The sequence below is a fragment of the Liolophura sinensis genome, chromosome 8 (genome assembly GCF_032854445.1).
Source record: "Liolophura sinensis isolate JHLJ2023 chromosome 8, CUHK_Ljap_v2, whole genome shotgun sequence".
Taxonomy (NCBI): Eukaryota; Metazoa; Mollusca; class Polyplacophora; order Chitonida; family Chitonidae; genus Liolophura; species Liolophura sinensis.
In genome coordinates, this window is record NC_088302.1 from 1586852 (window position 1) to 1606071 (window position 19220).

The 19220-nt window shown below is 41.4% G+C and overlaps 1 long non-coding RNA gene across 1 annotated transcript; it reads left to right on the forward strand.

Annotated features, from left to right (window-relative positions):
* Nucleotides 1–2419: 2419 nt before the first annotated feature.
* LOC135472202 (uncharacterized) lies at nucleotides 2420–18968 on the forward strand. Its single transcript, XR_010444512.1, has 3 exons — nucleotides 2420–2546; nucleotides 13691–13870; nucleotides 18673–18968. It is a non-coding gene; the product is annotated as an uncharacterized LOC135472202 (long non-coding RNA).
* The last annotated feature ends 252 nt before the right edge of the window (nucleotides 18969–19220 follow it).

Below are 19220 nucleotides of genomic sequence, written 5' to 3' on the forward strand. Positions count from 1 at the left end.
CTCCTTCATCAACTTTCTATCTGTACTTCATCAACGTTGTTTACTGTTGGGTTGTATTTTTAAAATATTTTGTACTTTCTCGTCTCTTTTACAAATGACCTTTCAAAACATGTCAGATGTTTAAATCTATAGTTGGAAATGCAAATAAACGAATTCAAAGCTAGGATTTTGAGCTCTTGTTGCAATAAAAATGCAATCTTCATCGTGGACATTTATCGCTTTACTATTTACAGTTATACGGTAATCAATTCCTCAACTTAAAATGATGTTGAAAGGGAAAAATTCGTAGCCTCAGAAATACTACGAGTAGGGAGTTTGATTTTAGCTTTGGACATGCTACGTGCTTTACTCCCAGCAGTCTAATAGCATCAATGTAGGATTCTATCCATCTCCAAGCACTCTGATTGCATCAGTGTAGGATTCGATCCACCTCCCACATCATATTAACACTGTAATCTATTAGGTTCAAATATACTCTCAAATATACTCTAGCATATAAGGGTACATTTCCACTGTCAGGAATTCATATTACTACTTTTCCAATTTACTTTACATACCAGAGAAAGATGTCAATACGAAAAATAAATATTATATCATAAAAGGTGTAAAACAAAATGCTTTTGTAGAGTCTTGCATGACTTTGCAATTATCCATATACAAGGTAAGCTTTTGAAAGATTAACATTTAGATCTGGCAAACAATGCTGTAAGTCATTAGTGGGTTCCTTCCACCATGCACCTAGGAATTTATGGCTCTTGCTTTTAATCGTCAAAGTGAAGGTTAGAGATACAAACAAGGATTGGCTATAAACCCGTCGGAAACAGAAGTCGCCTTCGCACCAGGTACTTTAACGAAACGTCCGATAAGAGACGGGGGCAGGGCCTAACGCCTGGTCTGTCACAGCACGTGGTAACCAGGTAACAGAGGGCATTAGCCAAATAAAACCGGCCTTTCATTGGTGCGATCGATTGTTTCACTTGATGACAATTACCCCTTTAGTACAGCAGCCATATATTATCCTGACTTCCACCGACTGGCCGCAGGCTGTGCAGGGGACCTACCTAAAACCCCATGGCTCGGGGGAAATGCAACAGTAAACCGACAATTATATATCTCCCAGCCACCGCCAATCGCATTCACCATCTCCTGTTAATATTATACCACGTGACAGCTCCGATTGATTGCTTTTCGCCCTTACCGCTTCATGTAAACGAAAAATAACGTGTTTTCAATAAACCGTCTGTCCATCAAGACCAGATGAATCATCTCCGGTTTTACCAGCTCCTGGCCTACTACACTCAGGCACGACTGTTGCACCAGATTTGACAAATACTCCACCATCTTCACCAGCACCACCCCGTTCCCCCCTCAAAATACCCTACATGTCTAACTATAATGCTGTCTACCCGACGTTACAGTCAGATGTATCTTTGGCTTTGGCATTCATTAGGTTAGGACACTTACTCACGCGCGATGTACAACAATTGTGACAGAGTTTTAACTGACGCTCGCCATAAGCATGGTTGCTACACGATACAATACATGTATGTATATTTGATCGCTTGAAATCATTAGTAAGCAATATTTATTTTCTGGTACCCGGCTTTGGAGACTACATCAAGGGCATTCAGTCGAGCCATTCCCAGGCCATAATGCCAAAGTCAAATCACTTGGGCAAAACAATTGGATCTCTAAGTACTGTGTCGCCTTTGTCCAGCCCCGCGCGAACGGTGGGAGCTGAGCACAGCGAGCCTTGATTGGCCGACACCATCAAACCTACTGTACGCAGCTTATCGATCGAGCGAGTATGCGAGTGTGAATAAAGCTCAACATACACAGCATTTTCACTTTCATGCATCGCTTTACTGGCTTTATGCCGTTATGTAGTCTCTTTGTAATAAGCTTATGTACGCCGGCAGGGACTGTATATCCCGGCCGCACAGGTCCAGACCGCAGACTAGGTTGACGCTGGTCGTCTGGTGTAAGACAGTGGTGCCGGTGGAGGAGAAATTTGGCAGAGACACAACTCGGTGGTTTCATCAGCAACCATGGAGCCACCACACAGCATCCTCGTAAAAAACAAAGCAGGGTTTTTTGTTTTATGCTCCGGACACTGATCATGGCACAAACTATGCTGGCGACTCCATATGGTAGCCGCAAGCAGGGCTTCCTGGCGGACTCACCGCCAACGGCCAATACTTCTGGCCAACAACAGGTGCCCCTGAAGTCAGTCTAATGGAAAATGCAGGGTTATGTCCCTGGTCCGCCAGTGGTGCAAAGGAGCCAGGACTTTCAAACAGTCAACAGCGACAATCAGAGAAAAAAAAAGAGCTCTTGTCGGTGTACCTACGCCTGTTTTCTGTGGTTTAGAATGGACAGGATGCCACAAAGGACCACTGTCGATGTACCAACGCCCGTTTCTCTGGAACTCTGTGACTTGGTTCATCAGGTGCTCGGGATGGAGAGGATTCCGTGAAGAGACTATAGGGTCACGTAGGCATTTGTACTGAGCCAACTTCCTAAATGAGCTAACCCTCCTTATCCAGGTAAGGTTATTTTACTAATTGATCTCTGTAGTTTTACCTTGGTAGTTGTTTGATTCAGATACACCGAAGCACTCTTTAGTTATTAATTATTAGCGGGATTTTTTTTCTTTATTGAAGACAGTGTGTCAATCCATTTTAACAAGCTGCCGATTTTATGTATGTGGCGAACACGAAATGACTGTTTTTTTCGTGAATTTTATGGAAATTCGGTCTTGTAAATTTGTGAGATTCTCGGGCGCCTTCGTTCTGAGACACAGTTAGTCAAAAATACTATTAAAATGTTCTCAAACGGTGGGAAAAATAGGATTAAACTGGATAAGTATAAAAGAAATGAAACAGGCATCCGAGAGATACTTGAGTACAGCTTCTACTTTCTCTCCGTTCAACGTCTGAACTCATGAAAATCATTGGTGCATGGACGTACATCTAACACGTATTAGTGATTAGGTGCATGGACGTACATCTAACACGCTTTAGCGGTTGGGAGCATGGACGTACATCTAACACGCTTTAGCGGTTGGGAGCATGGACATACATCTAACACGCTTTAACGGTTGGGAGCATGGACGTACATCTAACCTGTATTAGCGTTTAGGTGCATGGACGTACATCTAACCTGTATTAGCGTTTAGGTGCATGGACGTACATCTAACCTGTATTAGCGTTTAGGTGCATGGACGTATATCTACACGCATTAGCGGAGAGGTGCATGAAGGTACATCTAACACGTATTACCGATAAGGTGCATGGACGTACATCTAACCTGTATTAGCGGATAGGTGCATGGCCGTTCATCTAACACGTATTAGCAATTAGGTGCATGGACGTACATCTAACACGTATTACCGATTAGGTGCATGGACGTACATCTAACGCGTATTACCGATTAGGTGCGTGGATATACATCTAAAACGTATTAGCGGAATCGTCCATTATAGGTACATCTAACCTGTATTAGCGGATAGGTACATGGACGTTCATCTAACACGCATTAGCGATTAGGTGCAGGGACTTTAATCTAACACCGTTAGTGGTTAGGTGCATGGGCGTACATCTAACACGTATTAGCGATTAGGTTCTTGGGCGTACATCTAACACGTATTAGCGATTAGGTTCATGGGCGTACATGTAACACGTATTAGCGATTAGGTTCATGGGCGTACATCTAACACGTATTAGCGATTAGGTTCATGGGCGTACATGTAACACGTATTAGCGATTAGGTTCATGGGCGTACATGTAACACGTATTAGCGATTAGGTTCATGGGCGTACATCTAACACGTATTAGCGATTAGGTTCATGGGCACACATCTAACCCGTATTAGCGATAAGGCTCATGGACGTACAACTAATAAGTATTAGCGGAATGGTGCATGGACGTACATCTAACACGTATTAACGGAATGGTGCATGAACGTACATCTAACACGCATTAGCGGTTGGGAGCATGGCCGTACATCAAACCCGTGTTAGCGATAAGGTGCATGGACGTACATCTAACAAGTATTAGCGGAATGGTGCATGGACGTACATCTAACACGTATTAGCGGAATGGTGCATGAACGTACATCTAACACGCATTAGCGGTTAGGTGCATGGACTTACATCTAACACGTATTAACGGTTTCTTCGGTATTCTGATGCCGGAAGCCCATAACTAAGCGTTTACGGAGGGCTGTATTCATGAGCCCATGGGTGCTTTCTGCCTGAAGCTGTCGCACGTTTGCAATCTCCTCCCAGTCAAAGGTTTCAGGATCGATTTGTATATGTAATTAACCAATCAATTGGAGGAGACTTGTCCTATTGGGTCCAGTATCACTTTACCCTCTCAGGACGCTGGAAGACCTGTGCTAGGAGTATCACCGTGCTGCAGACGCCGGTTAAAACAACATTTCCTTCTGTGTGCTTCTAAGTGACTTTCTTTTAGTCCATATCGATTTGTTAACGAATCTCTTGAGGCAATAGAGAGAGAGAGTCTGTGAGAAAGAATTGTCCAAAAGCCTATTTTCCTTAAGCAGTTTCTCACACGTTTGGTGAAAATTTAAAATACATCTAACACAAGAGGTTTGACAAAGCATCCTATGTCCAAAATATATCTGCATCTTTAAGATTGAATGTCCATATTACGTTTCTCCACAACAGAGCTGTGCAACCCAGTCCAAGGCTCTGTACTTACATATATATGACTTAACTGAACTTAAATGAAAAAGGATGCAAACAGAAGCATTTCAGGTTTATGACACTGGGACTACGCTGTTACAAAGACACCTGTAACACAGCGGAGATTCCCCTCGAGAGCTTCTCTTAGATCCTGTCCTTCCCGATTGACGGCCACTCCATTTTTATCTCAAGGCCACACAGGCTTTACATCTGTGCCCTTTTATAGTGATGTAGAACATAAAGTACGCTCATCTCATCATTTACCACACGGAGCTTTGCGATACATAGCTTCTAGCGGAAAGGTAACGCGGGAAATTGTGAGGCTTTGCGAGACATAGTGGTACTCAAAAAGGCGTGTCCGGCAATGCCATCGGCGCCGGGTCATATTTGTAATGATTTGCGATGTTCCGTCAGTTCATTTCCACTAAAACTTTTATCCCGAAGTAATCTAGTATGGCACCTTTATGTCCTATACGTTATACTATCAAAATGACATTTTAGTGACTCAGAAAACTCCACATTTCCAAACTTTGTCTCACATTATCTGAGACAAGTTGATCAGTTTGATGATCCACGTTATCGGACAAATGAATTCGATCTCAACAAGTTCGCTGATTGCAAAAAAAAAAAAAACATACGAAAACACTGCGTAGCCTGCCTACAAAGGACATCTTCTACTGACATTTGTAAAGGGTTAGGCCACACCAAGTTTTATTGTTGTTTTACGAGCAGAATAAATCTTTTTTCAATGTCATCGGAAGGCATAAAATACAATAAGAACTTGAAGATCATCTTGTTTGTGTAAAATGTGAATTATCCTGGCAGTTGTTTCAGTTGTAGACAGATACACATAATCGGAAATCCAAGAAGAACAGCTAAATCAAGAGAGCCGACAAAATAAAAACGTTGATATTCCGTTTTTATTTTTATTCCATATTTAGACATTTTAGAGTCGGCTTGTCCACGAAACACAAAATAAAATTGGCGTTGCCGTCTACACATTGAGTTCGTGATGAACGGGTGTGACAAAATTACCGGTAGAACTTTTACCCCTGTTTTGCGGAGCCCTCTTTAGACAGGTAGAAAACGCATAAGACCAGTCCTTCATCGCATAAAGGCGCGTCCCGATCCCCGGGCGCTGTTGATAAGTGTAACGGCGACACGAGACGTCTGGACTGACGTCCGTGCTTACCAGCTTGTCTCATTTGTCTCACATGTAATCGGTCTGTGATCGTGTTACTCTGAGAACGAACTAAGCTATAGAGGATTATCAATTTAGCTGACTGTCTTCTCCTATGATTGAAAGCTTAGAAGGAACAGTCGAGATAAGATTGATTCCCCGTGTCTGTGCTGTAAAGCCGTCTGTATAATGGTAGTTTGGGGAGGGATCTTAGACGTGTCGTGCTAAGTGCTGGGCGTATTTTACCTGGCTATGTGTGGATTACTTTTTCTCGATGATTGAGAATGAGTGCACAAACTATATAGCTCGCCAAATATCGCAACAATCGCAACATTCACAACATTCACAATTCTACTGTTATAAATTTTTTTAACTCAAACTGGTATATTTGTCACGATGTGTCACGGTGGGTCATTGCGTGACCATAGTCTACTGGTGGGCCTAGTTCCACAAAGCGGCATACGGCATTTCTTTATCGTACATTTGTCGTGCGATATTTTGTACGTCATTGTTACAGTACCATTGTCTTATATGTGCGATTATCGTACATGCATGACATGAAACTGGGCCTGGTCTACGTTCTTAGCATGCACACCACAATACGCATGAGCGTACACACCATAATGCGCATGAGCGTACACGCAATAACACGCATGAGCTTACACACTACAATGCGCATAACCGTACACACCATAATGCGCATGAGTGTACACACAATAACCCCCATATATATATATATATATATATATATATATATATATATATATATATATATATATATATATATATATATATATATATATATCTGTTGATCCCAAATTAAAGTTTATCATTTATCGCCATTAATCAAGATTATCACTCAAGATTAATCTGTTGTTGTGTTCAACAAATTCTGTGCTCAGTTTCCCAAGCATGGTTTAAAATTTTTGTTATCGTATTCTCAGCCGAGTAGCATTGTGTACATGTATCTTTCAGCAAAATTCTTTTACCATGACTCAGGTAAAAATACATCCATTCTGGCGGATGACTAGTATTTTGTATATATTTCCCAAGCATTGTGCAGTCACTGTGCTCTTGTTTTTGTATTGTTCAAAGTTTGTTAGATTGATTGAGTAGGATTTGCGCGACCAACCTTTTAATTCAGCCTATAATTTAACCGTTTAATCCAACCTTTGTATGCAACCTTTCAAAGCGCATGGTCGCCCGGAGACAAATACTAAATTATGGATTTGGAAACATTTTACCCGGTGTATAAACCTTGCCATAGTATCGTCATTAGACAATTGCGTCAAATGTTAATCATTCCCTAAACTACCATTTTATAATTGTAAACGCGATATGTCGGTATGATACTTCGGTATATACGCACGCGCGGCTTGTGGGTGTCATTATCCAATTCAACTGTAGCGTTTGCGTGGAAGGTCCTTACTGGATGGGTCCGTGTCCTGACGGCTCGTGTCATTGATGGAGATGAATAACTTCCCGCAGTTGTTGATAAGGTATCGCCAATCTCCCCCGCGGTGCGCCCATCAGCGTAACCGACGGCCTCCGAGGCTGATTCTCCTAAACGCTGCGCTATAGCCAGGTTTTATTCAGGAGAATGCCAACCTACCTGTCTTCTAGTTTGATATCCGCGTTACGGGGAGGCCGTATAAGGGCTAGAGATTGGAAGGCTACACTTGTCAGGCTATCGCCTCGCTCCATGATCACAGCCGCTCTAAATGGCCCCAGTCTTTTTTAACCTGAAATGAAGAATGGACGCACGGGCATGAAGATTTTGTTGTTGTTTCTTTTTTTAGAAGGGTGAGGAGGGGAGAGTCTTTTTTTCCTTTTGTCATTTCATTTGCTTTTCAAAAACATATCCACACTTCACAGAAAATTAATCTGTGGAAAAAGATTTTTGAAGCCTTTACGATTTTCCCACATTGAAATTTAACACAGCTGACGTGCTCAAGTTACCTTTGCTATTCCAACAGGTCTAAATCTCACAGGAAAAATGTTGAAGACTGCATTAATTAAATTCAGTCAGGCTGACAATTAATTATTCAATCAATCAATCAATCAACCAACCAATCAATCAGTCTTCTAGCGAAATGTTACAACCCTTTTCAGCATTTAGCTATCGGCAGTTATAATCAGTAATTTATTTACATATTTCATTTGAGCCCAAAATGAGAAGAATTGGAGAGTTTTTGGCGTTGTAGTTACTGACTAAAGAGGTAAGAAACAGTGATCCTTAGCCCTGACATGCCGACACCATCTCCATGTAGTTGGGACTGTGAAAGAATAAAAGTTCACTCATTCACTCAAACATTCACTTTGATTTTATCAGTTATGTTACTGACCACCAAGTCCTTTTACTCCTTTTTTATTCTAAATGGCTAAAAATATGCGTATATATACTCGGGGGTTGTGAAGATGAACTGTATTTCTTTAAATACCTGCAAAATGCATATATGTATAACAGCCATTTAAACAAACGTTGATAATATATGTTTTGAAGTTGATTTTCGTGACAAGACTCAGACAAGACGCACTTTTTGAAAATATGTTTCCCGGACACAAAATCAACATTTTTTCACGTATAGATACAGATTTTATACGCATGGGTTGTTCATTGGTTGGCAAAAGAATTTAAATCTTCTCTGCGCCGATGGATGGCGTCTATGGCTATATTTCCGTCGTCGTGTTATAGACTACCAGCGGGCTTCGCGATCATATGTATAGGACACGTGTCTCTCAGGGGGCACTGCTTACTCCACGCGCTGCAATATACTATCCAAGTATTGACGTAATAATAATTATCACATACATTTGTCTGAATTAATTTTCCAAAATGACAGCATCATAGAGCTCATGGCAGTAAAACACACTTTATTCGGATGTTTAAAAGCTTTTCGTCTCGAGTTGTCGCAATATGATACCAATTCCCATCTTTTTGTCGGTGTCCCTGTCTCTTTATCGCTTGTGCCATTATCTTCTTATAAATCTCATCACTTCCATAAATCATTTATGAAAACAGTTATTTTTTGCACTGCCTTCCTTACATTGCTGTTGAATCAGTAAATGATGTATATTCTCCTTCTCTGCAAGCTGTTCCCAGGCTTTGTTATTTATACACAAGCCTTAAGACATAAGCGCCATTGTTCAAAGAGTGGGTTTAAAATTTGATCTAAAATTCTGGATTCAGGTCCACAAAGATATCATTAGACAATATTGAGTGCAATTCCCATGGTGACGAATGCCTTTTAATGTATATTTCCATGAGTCCTTAAATGACCCATTTAGACTGCCTGATTGAATCTAGCTGTAAGTTCTCTGTTGAGGTTGTAAGTCACCAAACGCCGGTCAGAAGGCGATGGTTTTTGTATTGGTTGCCCGGTTGATTTAGCAGTCAACAGGGACGCCATTGTATTAGAGAAGTTTGAGTATACGCCACTGATCACAAGCAAAATAACCATTTGTATATCAATAAGCATACTGCTTTGTTAGTTACAGACTATAAGCCTGCCACAGCTTTTCTAACCAGTTCTAGGATATCCTATATACATGCACATGACTGGGTAGACGTTTTCGTAACAGTTCTCAGCACACAGAAAAGATCCACAGTTCTCAGCACACAGAAAAGATCCACAGTTATGCACCATTTTCACACACCTGTTCGCTAAAGTGTCTTCAAAATGTAATACTTTATTTTTAATGATAAAATATATCGATCATTGCAGTGGTTTGAAGCTATATACAACACAAACTAGATCGTAAATGTGTGCGACCAGAACCTTTGGTAAGATATGTAGGGAACATATACATCTTTTTCAGAAGGTCCCATTTTGACAAAAGGAACTAGTTAATTATGTCAGTATTACACACGCAGTTTGTGTGTGATTGTAAGGAAGGGGCCTAGTGCTAGTTACGATGAACTCGTACAAGCTGGGTTTAAATGTGACATTGACACATGGAGAAAACATACAGTCTGCGGCCGTTTGCGTGCACATGTTAACGTGAACCTCCTCGTGCTTACCGAATGTGAAAGTTCTGTGCGGCGTGGTTGCTAAATAGTGTTTGAATAATTTGCTGCTCTGGATACACATAGGGTATTTAAAGCAAACGTACTGTTTTAAAGTTTTTTGTCTAAAACTCAGTTTGTTGCGCAGATTTATTATCCTGCTCCTCAACCTATTCACATATGAAAGAGCAACTTTCACTGCATTTTATGCATGTTTTAATTTGATTTTGGAGACAATACATTTGTTGGATTGTTCACTTTCAGGGCTTCACAAAGAGTATAAGTCTACACGGTTAATGCTCGAAATAAACACATTGCAAACATGCAAAAAGGTTGAAGAATTGCAGTGGTCTGTGATTTTTACATGAAATTTAATACGATTCCGTAAATACCATTGGAGACCGAAATGGTAAAAATATTCACAAAATGCATATTAGTTTGCCGGCTGACATTTTTTGGTATTAAAACCCGTTCAGGTGCACGTATAATATCACAAGAGGGACTCGGGATATATGCAAATAAGGGAGGCTCATCACTTCACAACTGTTATTGGTGTTAACTGATCGTAGCCAGAGGCGATCCCCCATTTAACGCTTTGGATACGACATTTCGCAAAATGTCAGCAATTCTGTGGGCAATTTCTATTCATATAAAATAGCCGAAACTGTAAAGGCGATTGGGCATTGAAGGAGGCTTTATCAGTAGGTCGCTGGTGTTGGGACGTTATCGATGGTGAGTAGTTTCAAATGTTATCAGGACAAATTAGATGGCAGGTCCTTGTTGGTGGCCAGGCTCCGGCATGGCATTTCCGGGGAGCACTTATCGGCCGTACTGACCAGCCTGTGTACCCTCTGGGTGCCGCCTATATGTACACCAACGCTGATGGTCTTTGCTCTAGAACGCAAGTTATCATCAGTGGATGCCAACCTGTTACTAGCTGACGGGGTAGGCCTACATGATATACACATATATGTAGATGCATGTCGGGAGTCTGGCTGGCAGTGGTGTCTGGGGGCCATGGTGACGAAATGATGCTACGGTAGAATCTACTGATGATGTACGAGCACACTATCAAGTCATGATTAGTGAATACACTCAACTTGAATGATGACGTCCACTGATATCTCAGTTCAGAGGCGTGTCGATACCAATAGCGCGTCTTGGAGCTGGTGTTTAGCGGTAGTTATCGGGTAAGCCATCAGCTGTGGAGAAAAGGACCCCATTCACACAGGTAAACACCAAGCAGTCTCTCATATCAAATGTTCCCAATTATGTTCACACAGGTAAACATAAAGCAGTCTCTCGTGTTAAATGTTCTCAGTTATGTTTACACAATACCTTCAGGCTTAACAAAGTCAACTTGGTGAATGCGCCACAGATCTGTGGATGTGGTATAAACGATAAAGCTTATAGCCACTGTGGACACCGCCTTTGTGTGAACAGACCATGCATGGCGCCACGAAGTTCTCTGACAAATATGTAATAATGAAAAAAAATAAATAAATAAAAAAAGATAAACATATAGTCAGCTATTAGAACGTCATTATAGTGAGTGCATTTTTCCTCGTCAAACGACTGGATCAATAGATGCAGAGAGAAATGTGATTCTCAGGCAATGCATGCGTTATGGTATATACATCGGCTCAGCCATAGCTGTCCGGCCTGTGGGTTTTATTTTTTAATGCTGCGCGGACCGTCCCCCTCCCCCCCCCCCCCCCCCACACACAACACACACACCACGGTTACAGTGTGACAAAGTAATATACCTAGCTTCGCGCCACTGCTCATAAACGTTAGCTCATTCTGCTCTTACTTGCTTTCTGTACGCTGAAGTGTTACAGCGCCATTGAGATGGTGAAAGCTGTCGCACTAGTCGTTTTTCAGCGTAGGAACGGTCTGTATACGGACTCATCGTTATTCTAATACAATCTGACATGACCTCAAACCTTGCATAATATCATATATATGTTGTTCAGGCATTACGCTGCCACAAAGCGTCGGCGAGCATAATGGCATGCATGGCTTTGTTTCTCCGCATACAATACACGGCCTGCTTTTATAAGATTTGCGTTCGAAAAGCCTAACTATTTTCACAGTTGTTGCCTGGGCAAAGTGCTGTAATTGGTAACCGTTTTCCCGCATATCACACAAACTCCATCACGGTGGAGTACGGTTTATTTACAGAAAACCTACTCGAGTGATGCCACGCCGTGTATGACAGCCCGGTGCTGATATACTCTCTAACAAATGAGCTGTACCACTCCTTCACCATAATGGCTACTCGCCACTCTCCTGTTTGAAATGCAGCTCCAGTCGACTATAAATTTATTGCACATCACGGCAGTGCTATTAACGTTTACGATTACTTCATTCGAGAAGCGCCATTTTCATCCTTCTCATAAAGTTTAGTTACAGCCCGGTGTCATTTGGCCACGTGATACCAAAGTATGGCGAGATTCGTCTCAGTGGTCTATTTAGCCACGTCTCCGGTATCGTTTTGGATGAGAACTTTGCCTTCCCTCATAATTTTATGTTTGTCAGTCATCTAATGTAAGCTTGTGTCATTTAATGTAATAATAACGATATAGCGCCTGAAATGTACCAAAGATAGAAATTATGCAAAGGTGCGCATATATCGCTGGTAAACCATATGATTCTGAAGTGACGTGTATTCTTTCCTTTAACAGACGTGCAGTTGGCAAGGATGCAGCCGCTGTATGTGGCGTCAGTCACTTGGGACTTAGAAACCAAGGCAGTTTTGACCTGCATATTTACAATGGTTCTTCAAGTTTGCAATCTGCATGATATAGGCGTGTCAATCTTTAACGTTACTGTTTGTAGTCTAACCCCACGGGGCAGAATAATAGCAAAGGCGTCTTTCCATACACTTACTACACATACTTATATTACAATGCGTCTATAGAAACAAAGCGACTTACAAAGTCGTGACGGCAGGAGTCTCGTCACACATGTGGTGTACGGAAATTTGACACAAAACCTCACTCTAGGTGTTATTCAGTTGTTTAGCCAGTAAAAAGCCTTTGGAACTAGATCATCCAAGGTTGGTCTTGGCAAAATGCTGCCAGTTTCTACGGTGGAAGCTCGTCAGACGGTCATATTTTATTCTTTCACCCTGGTAAATATGTATACCCTTAGATAAAGTCGCTTTGACATTACTCCATTGCACCGGATTGGTTAATGTGGAAATGGCATTACCGCTTCTCAAAAAGCGCTATAGCCCACGCTTCGCATTGCACCACGGCTCTGTTCAATGAGGGTAAAACTTGCCCAGAAGGACTGTCAAATCTGTTTGCTGAATCTCTTTGGTAAAAGTGGTTACCGTGCTTTGAGCCCGAAATTCCCCTGGGAAACCGAAAGTTCATCGGAGCAGGCTATATATCTTTATGTATTTGCCAGCTCAATACGCCTTTATTGCTTGACTATGAAACAAATATTGGTGTTGCGCTTGTATAGTGCGCCAATGTGGCGCCGGCCAGCCTGCAATCGGCTCGTGAGAGGTTCGACCTGGATGAGGGTCCTCCAGGCTGACAGCCCCGAGCATAACAACGCTCCACCGTTCCCGGGCACATTGGGAACGCGTGGAAAGTCGCCAGATGGCGTCTTTAGCAAATGACATAAAAACGCTGAATAGCGTATTACTTTGAATAATTGGTTGGTTTATCAGGCCATTCAGAAGCTGCTTAGATTTTTAGACCGTTTATACGTCATAGCAACGCATTCCGTGCACATACTGAGAGAGAGAAGCCCGTTGCCAAGGCTTGTTTTCTGTTGCCAGGCAGTGTTTGCTGAAGACCGATAGCTGTCGCACGACCGTCGTGAGGAGAGCCTGAACAGAGGACGACCCCGCCTGAATCCTCCATCCCACAGCTGAACAAATCAGGTGATCGGCGAATTTCTCCATCTGGCAAGAATACGGCGGACGATAAGGTGACATCCAGGCATGATTTATCAACGGGTAAGCCTCATCCGTTCCGCTGTGCACCTTTGTGTATGTAAACGTGGCAAGCTGTTCCCAATCAAAACAAGTTCCTGTCTGGCGAATGTGATGTTTTATCCTATCCTGTCACTCATAGCTTTCGGGGGGAACAGATTCCTTTGTAGGAACGATTCCTCTATACTTCAGCAGTTAGTCGTTTACAATTTCTGATACTGGTATCTGTTAACAAATCACATAGGTAACAGTTTTTAAAAACGTATTACCGGAACCTTGGTTATTTGCAAAATTATAGATGCAACATATTTGATACTTTTGAATATTGATGTTAACGAATATTCATTTGGTGGTATATTGAGTTTTTGGCCCTTCGTGATTAAGACTTTGGATTCATTTTAAGGCTGGTATTTAGCTTCATTCTCTGTGAGGAAATGTAAAATTAAACAGCTTAGTCTGATCTGGTGAATTTGTCATAATGCGAAGAGTTAAGGCAGTGGGTACTGGGCTCACAGTTCTACTCGATGAACTACCTCAAGATGTTCCAATTAAATGATGATTTCGCTCTTCATAGGTGGTTTACAAGAGGTTTAACTTTGAACAGCAATGAGAGTAGATTTGTGTGCAAGTATACGTGTCAATGTAAGTGGGCCTCAGAATATCAGCTTCCCCACGCTTATATCTGACATGTGCAGTTGACAGCAGATGTTGGATACCCTAGTTACAATGTAATCAAGCACGACACTACCTGCGAGTCAGATCAATCGAATACTCTTGGACCAGTATATTTGAGCTTTTCTGAAAGCTGCCATCAGGTGCTAGTGCATTCAGGTATGAGCATATTCATGTTTCAGAATACTCAGGTGTCAGCATATTCAGTTTTCAGAATACTCAGTTGTCTACATATACTCAGGTGCCAGTGTATTCAGGTATCAGCATATTCAGGTTTCAGAATACTCAGGTGTCAGCATATTCTGTTTTCAGGATACTCAAGTGTCAGCATATTCAGTTTTCAGAATACTCAGTTGTCTGCATATACTCAGGTGCAAGTGTATTCAGGAATCAGCGTATTCAGATTTCAGAATACTCAGGTGTCAGCATATTCAGTTTTCGGAATACTCAAATGTCAGCATATTCAGTTTTCAAAATACTCAAGTGTCAGAATATTCAGTTTTCAGAATACTCAGTTGTCTACATATACTCAGGTGCCAGTGTATTCAGGTATCAGCATATTCAGGTTTCAGAATACTCAGGTGTCAGCATATACTCAGGTGCCAGTGTATTCATGTATCAGCATATTCAGGTTTCAGAATACTCAGGTGTCAGCATATTCTGTTTTCAGGATACTCAAGTGTCAGCATATTCAGTTTTCAGAATACTCAGTTGTCTGCATATACTCAAGTGCCAGTGTATTCAGGTATCAGCATATTCAGGTTTCAGAATACTCAGGTGTCAGCATATACTCAGGTGCCAGTGTATTCAGGTATCAGCATATTCAGATTTCAGAATACTCAGTTGTCAGAATATACTCAGGTGCCAGTGTATTCATGTATCAGCATATTAAGCTTACTTAAAAGAATACAGAACATGAAAGTTACCTGGTCATTTGTTCTACTGGATGTTCAAAGTAGCTCTTTATCCACGGAGCTGCATCTGAAATAGAAAAGCGTGTCATCATCTGATGACGGTGTAACTTTAGGCCTGAAATACAGAAGCGTGTCATCATCTGATGACAGTGTAACTATGAACGTGAAATAAAGAAACGTGTCATCATCTGGTGACGGTGTAACTATCGACGTTAAATAGAGAAGCGTGCCATCATCTGATGACGGTGTAACTATGGGCCCGAAATAGAGAAGGGTGTCATCATCTGATGACGGTGTAACTATGAACGGGAAATAGAGAAGCGCGTCATCATCTGATGACGGTGTAATTATGGGCCTGAAATAGAAAAGCGTGTGATGATCTGATGATGGTGTAACTATGGACGGGAAATAGAGAAGCGTGTCATGATCTGATGACGGTGTAGCTACGGGCCTAAAAGAAAGCGTGTCATAATCTGATGAAAGTGTAACTATGGACGTTAAATAGAGAAGCGCGTCATGATCTGATGACGGTGTGACTATAGACGTGAAGAAGAGAATCGTATGATCATCTGATGACGGTGTAATTATGGGCCTTCCAGTATGACTTGTTACTACGTATGCTCATTCAACTCACTGGAACAGGCTGTGTGTGTGTATAGCTCGATTAATTTGCATTAACCGAAGACGTAATGGACATGCTGTACGCATGGAAATACTCAAGCATCCAGTTATAAGGTTTTGGGCGAAAGACAATGAGGAAATTCTATGTATAATTGCTTTCTCCTGAGAATGGTTGACTGCGGGCGATTGACATTTAGGACAGCGCTGAGCGTTAAGGCTGCTCTTCAGGCGAGCTTTGGCGTGCTAGTTTACCAAGAATACGTGTACTTGACCGGTGCAAATGGTCTGTCTAGTTAGTGTCAAAGCGGAATGCACCAATTTCCAAAGTAATCTATCGAATTTTCACTGGAAGTTATTTTGATATGTTAAATGTAATGAAGCAGATCTCTCCACCAGTTCCAAAGGTAATCTTGCACCACAATTATATTAGAATATTTCATTTAATATAACCTGGTGAAGTAAAGCCGTAGCGAGAACCAACGTGATTTGCATTACAACACGTGACCACAATGACCAATCGTCTGCAGTGATGTAAACGATCTGAATTCAATGTATGGCAGTCATTGTAACCTAACACATATATATCGTGAACATGATCCACAACATGAGTCCTTTTAGTCGCAGTGGTAAAATTTTATTCCATGCATTCAGGAAACTCAGAGCTGTGACATCTCTTCTTCACGAGTTGCTATGTTATTCAGTCCTCCTCTAAGGTCACATTGAGAATGAAGGCCATTCACACACAAACGTAGACCTGTAAGTCCATTAGTACTGTTTTACTCATATACAGATATTCTTACGCCATCGAACATTTGTATTTACATATTGACTGGCAGATCAGTGAACCGATAAAATGACAGTCGTAAAATTTTAGTCTCAAGTTCGAAATTCAGCAGCGAATTTCATGAAACCGACGGAAGTTAGAAGTTTCAATGACGTTACCGACGCAAATTGTCAGTTTCAGGAAACGGACACAGGTGGCGAGTTTCACGGAAACGACGCAAGTTTTGCAAGTCAGAGAGTGGTAAGAGACTGCTTGTTTTGCGGGCAAACATGGCGCTCTGTACATTCATACATATGTGGATTCTATATTCTCCCTGAGCACTTATCCCACAGGCATAGACGTGTTAGGGATATATGCGCCAGACATTCCTTAGCCTGCCCTTTGATTTATAAAGAGAATACTATATTCTGATAATATCTCTTTGCACAAGTGTTAATAATTGAGACAGAAAGGTGCGTAAATATTGAATGTTACCGCAGTACAAGATCCCTAAGGGTGAGACTTTAATGGATACAAGTCCAACACCCAATAAACCACCGGGTTCTATAGCTATACCGCCCAACACATATGAAATAAATATAACGACTATAATAGTCCCACAGCTCACTGAACTTCTGTTTGTTTCTGCATGTGATATTTTTTCTATTACATCTATGATTCATGACTTTGTTTTTGTTTCTCTATATTTATTTGTTTATTTGATTGGTGTTTTACGCCGTACTCTAGAATATTCACTTATACGACGTCATGTAAACAATCCTTTAATAAACGGCGTTAAACACCAATCAAATAAATAAATAAACGATAGCGGAACTGATGTACGTATTCTTCCTGAATCTGACTTTAGAATCTGGATGTGGATTACGCACCAAGAGTATGAACTGAACCTTTCTAACTTCATTAGACAAACATGTGGACGTTTTCTCCTTTGCGTGACAACCTTACCTGACTTCTTATATTGTTTACTTCTTCATTTTTAGTGAGTAAAGCATACGCCCTGCCAAAAATATTTCTCTTATATATGGCCTGTAAAGTTAATGATCAAAGAAACAGGGAGCAACTCTGCCAAAAATTAAACCGACAGACTTCTCGAAGATAACAGTACTTAGTAAATCTGTTGATGTGAGTTCGGTGCCGCGGGAGTCGATGGAGGCTGGATTCGAACCAAGACCTTCACTGATCAAGGAGTGTTGGTGTAATCTTGACATATGTAGTCTGAACCTGCCTGATCATTGTGAAATGTAGTACGTGAACTTAACGCCATAGCACTCGTGAGTGAATGTACACGAGGTGATACAGCGTGCATTGTTAAAACGGCTGCTTTATTTATGGCCATGATCCCCTCTCTTGTTGTCCAGAACGCATGAAAGTGCCATTAGAATTTATTGATGTTTTTTTACATAAACACCTGTGCACAGCAATTCACTTTGTTCTTTCAACACGCGGTCGTTTCACCAGCCATCGATCAGGCAGCTATCATTTGACCATCCTTTTGACATCGGCACGGCAGCAGTTTGTTCCAGATAAAAAAGAAAAATGAAGGCATAAATTAAAGCCATCCTGTGCAACTTGCCAGAAAGCGATTGCTGCAAAATATCCCATTCCTTGCATGAATAATCTGAGGAACGTTGAAAGATAGCTGATTGTCCCCGGTTGGCAGACAACCCCAAGTATAGACTATCAGAAATACCGAGCAGTAAGTAGCGCCACCTACAGAATTCATTTATAATCTCCAAATAATAATAGCTAATAATCTAGCGCATCCACAACTTTTCTTTTTGTATCCATTAACTCAGTCATCCATTCATTTGTACACACATTTCCATTGTTTGTAGACACGAGAGAGGCTACAAGGTCTTGGAGACAGTATAGGCACCGAAGACATTACAGCGTCTTGGAGGCCATATAGACAGGAAAGACATTACAGCATGTTGGAGATAGTATGGACACGGGAGCCATTACAGCGTCTGGAGACCTTATAAACATGGGGAGACACGACAGCGTCTTGGAGACAGAATAGATACTGGAGACATTACAGCGTCTTGGAGACAGTATAAACACCGGAAGCATTACAGCGTCTTGGAGACAGTGTAGACACGGGAAACATTACAGGGTCTTGGAGACAGTATAGACACGGGAGACATTACAGCAATTGAATTATTATAATATTTGTCAGTCATTGGATAAAATTTTCAGGAGAAAATACTTGTGTAGTTTTCTGCGATATTTTCAAAGATTTTTGATACCGTTTGGTAATGGTTTCCAAAAATGGAGAATAAATCCTGACGTGCCAAATTTATTCGGGTCCTGGAAATGTCCAGGCTAGCGTCTTGGGTTGTGCGGGTATGTATAGGTGACTCCAGTTCTTAACGAGTCGACCGAC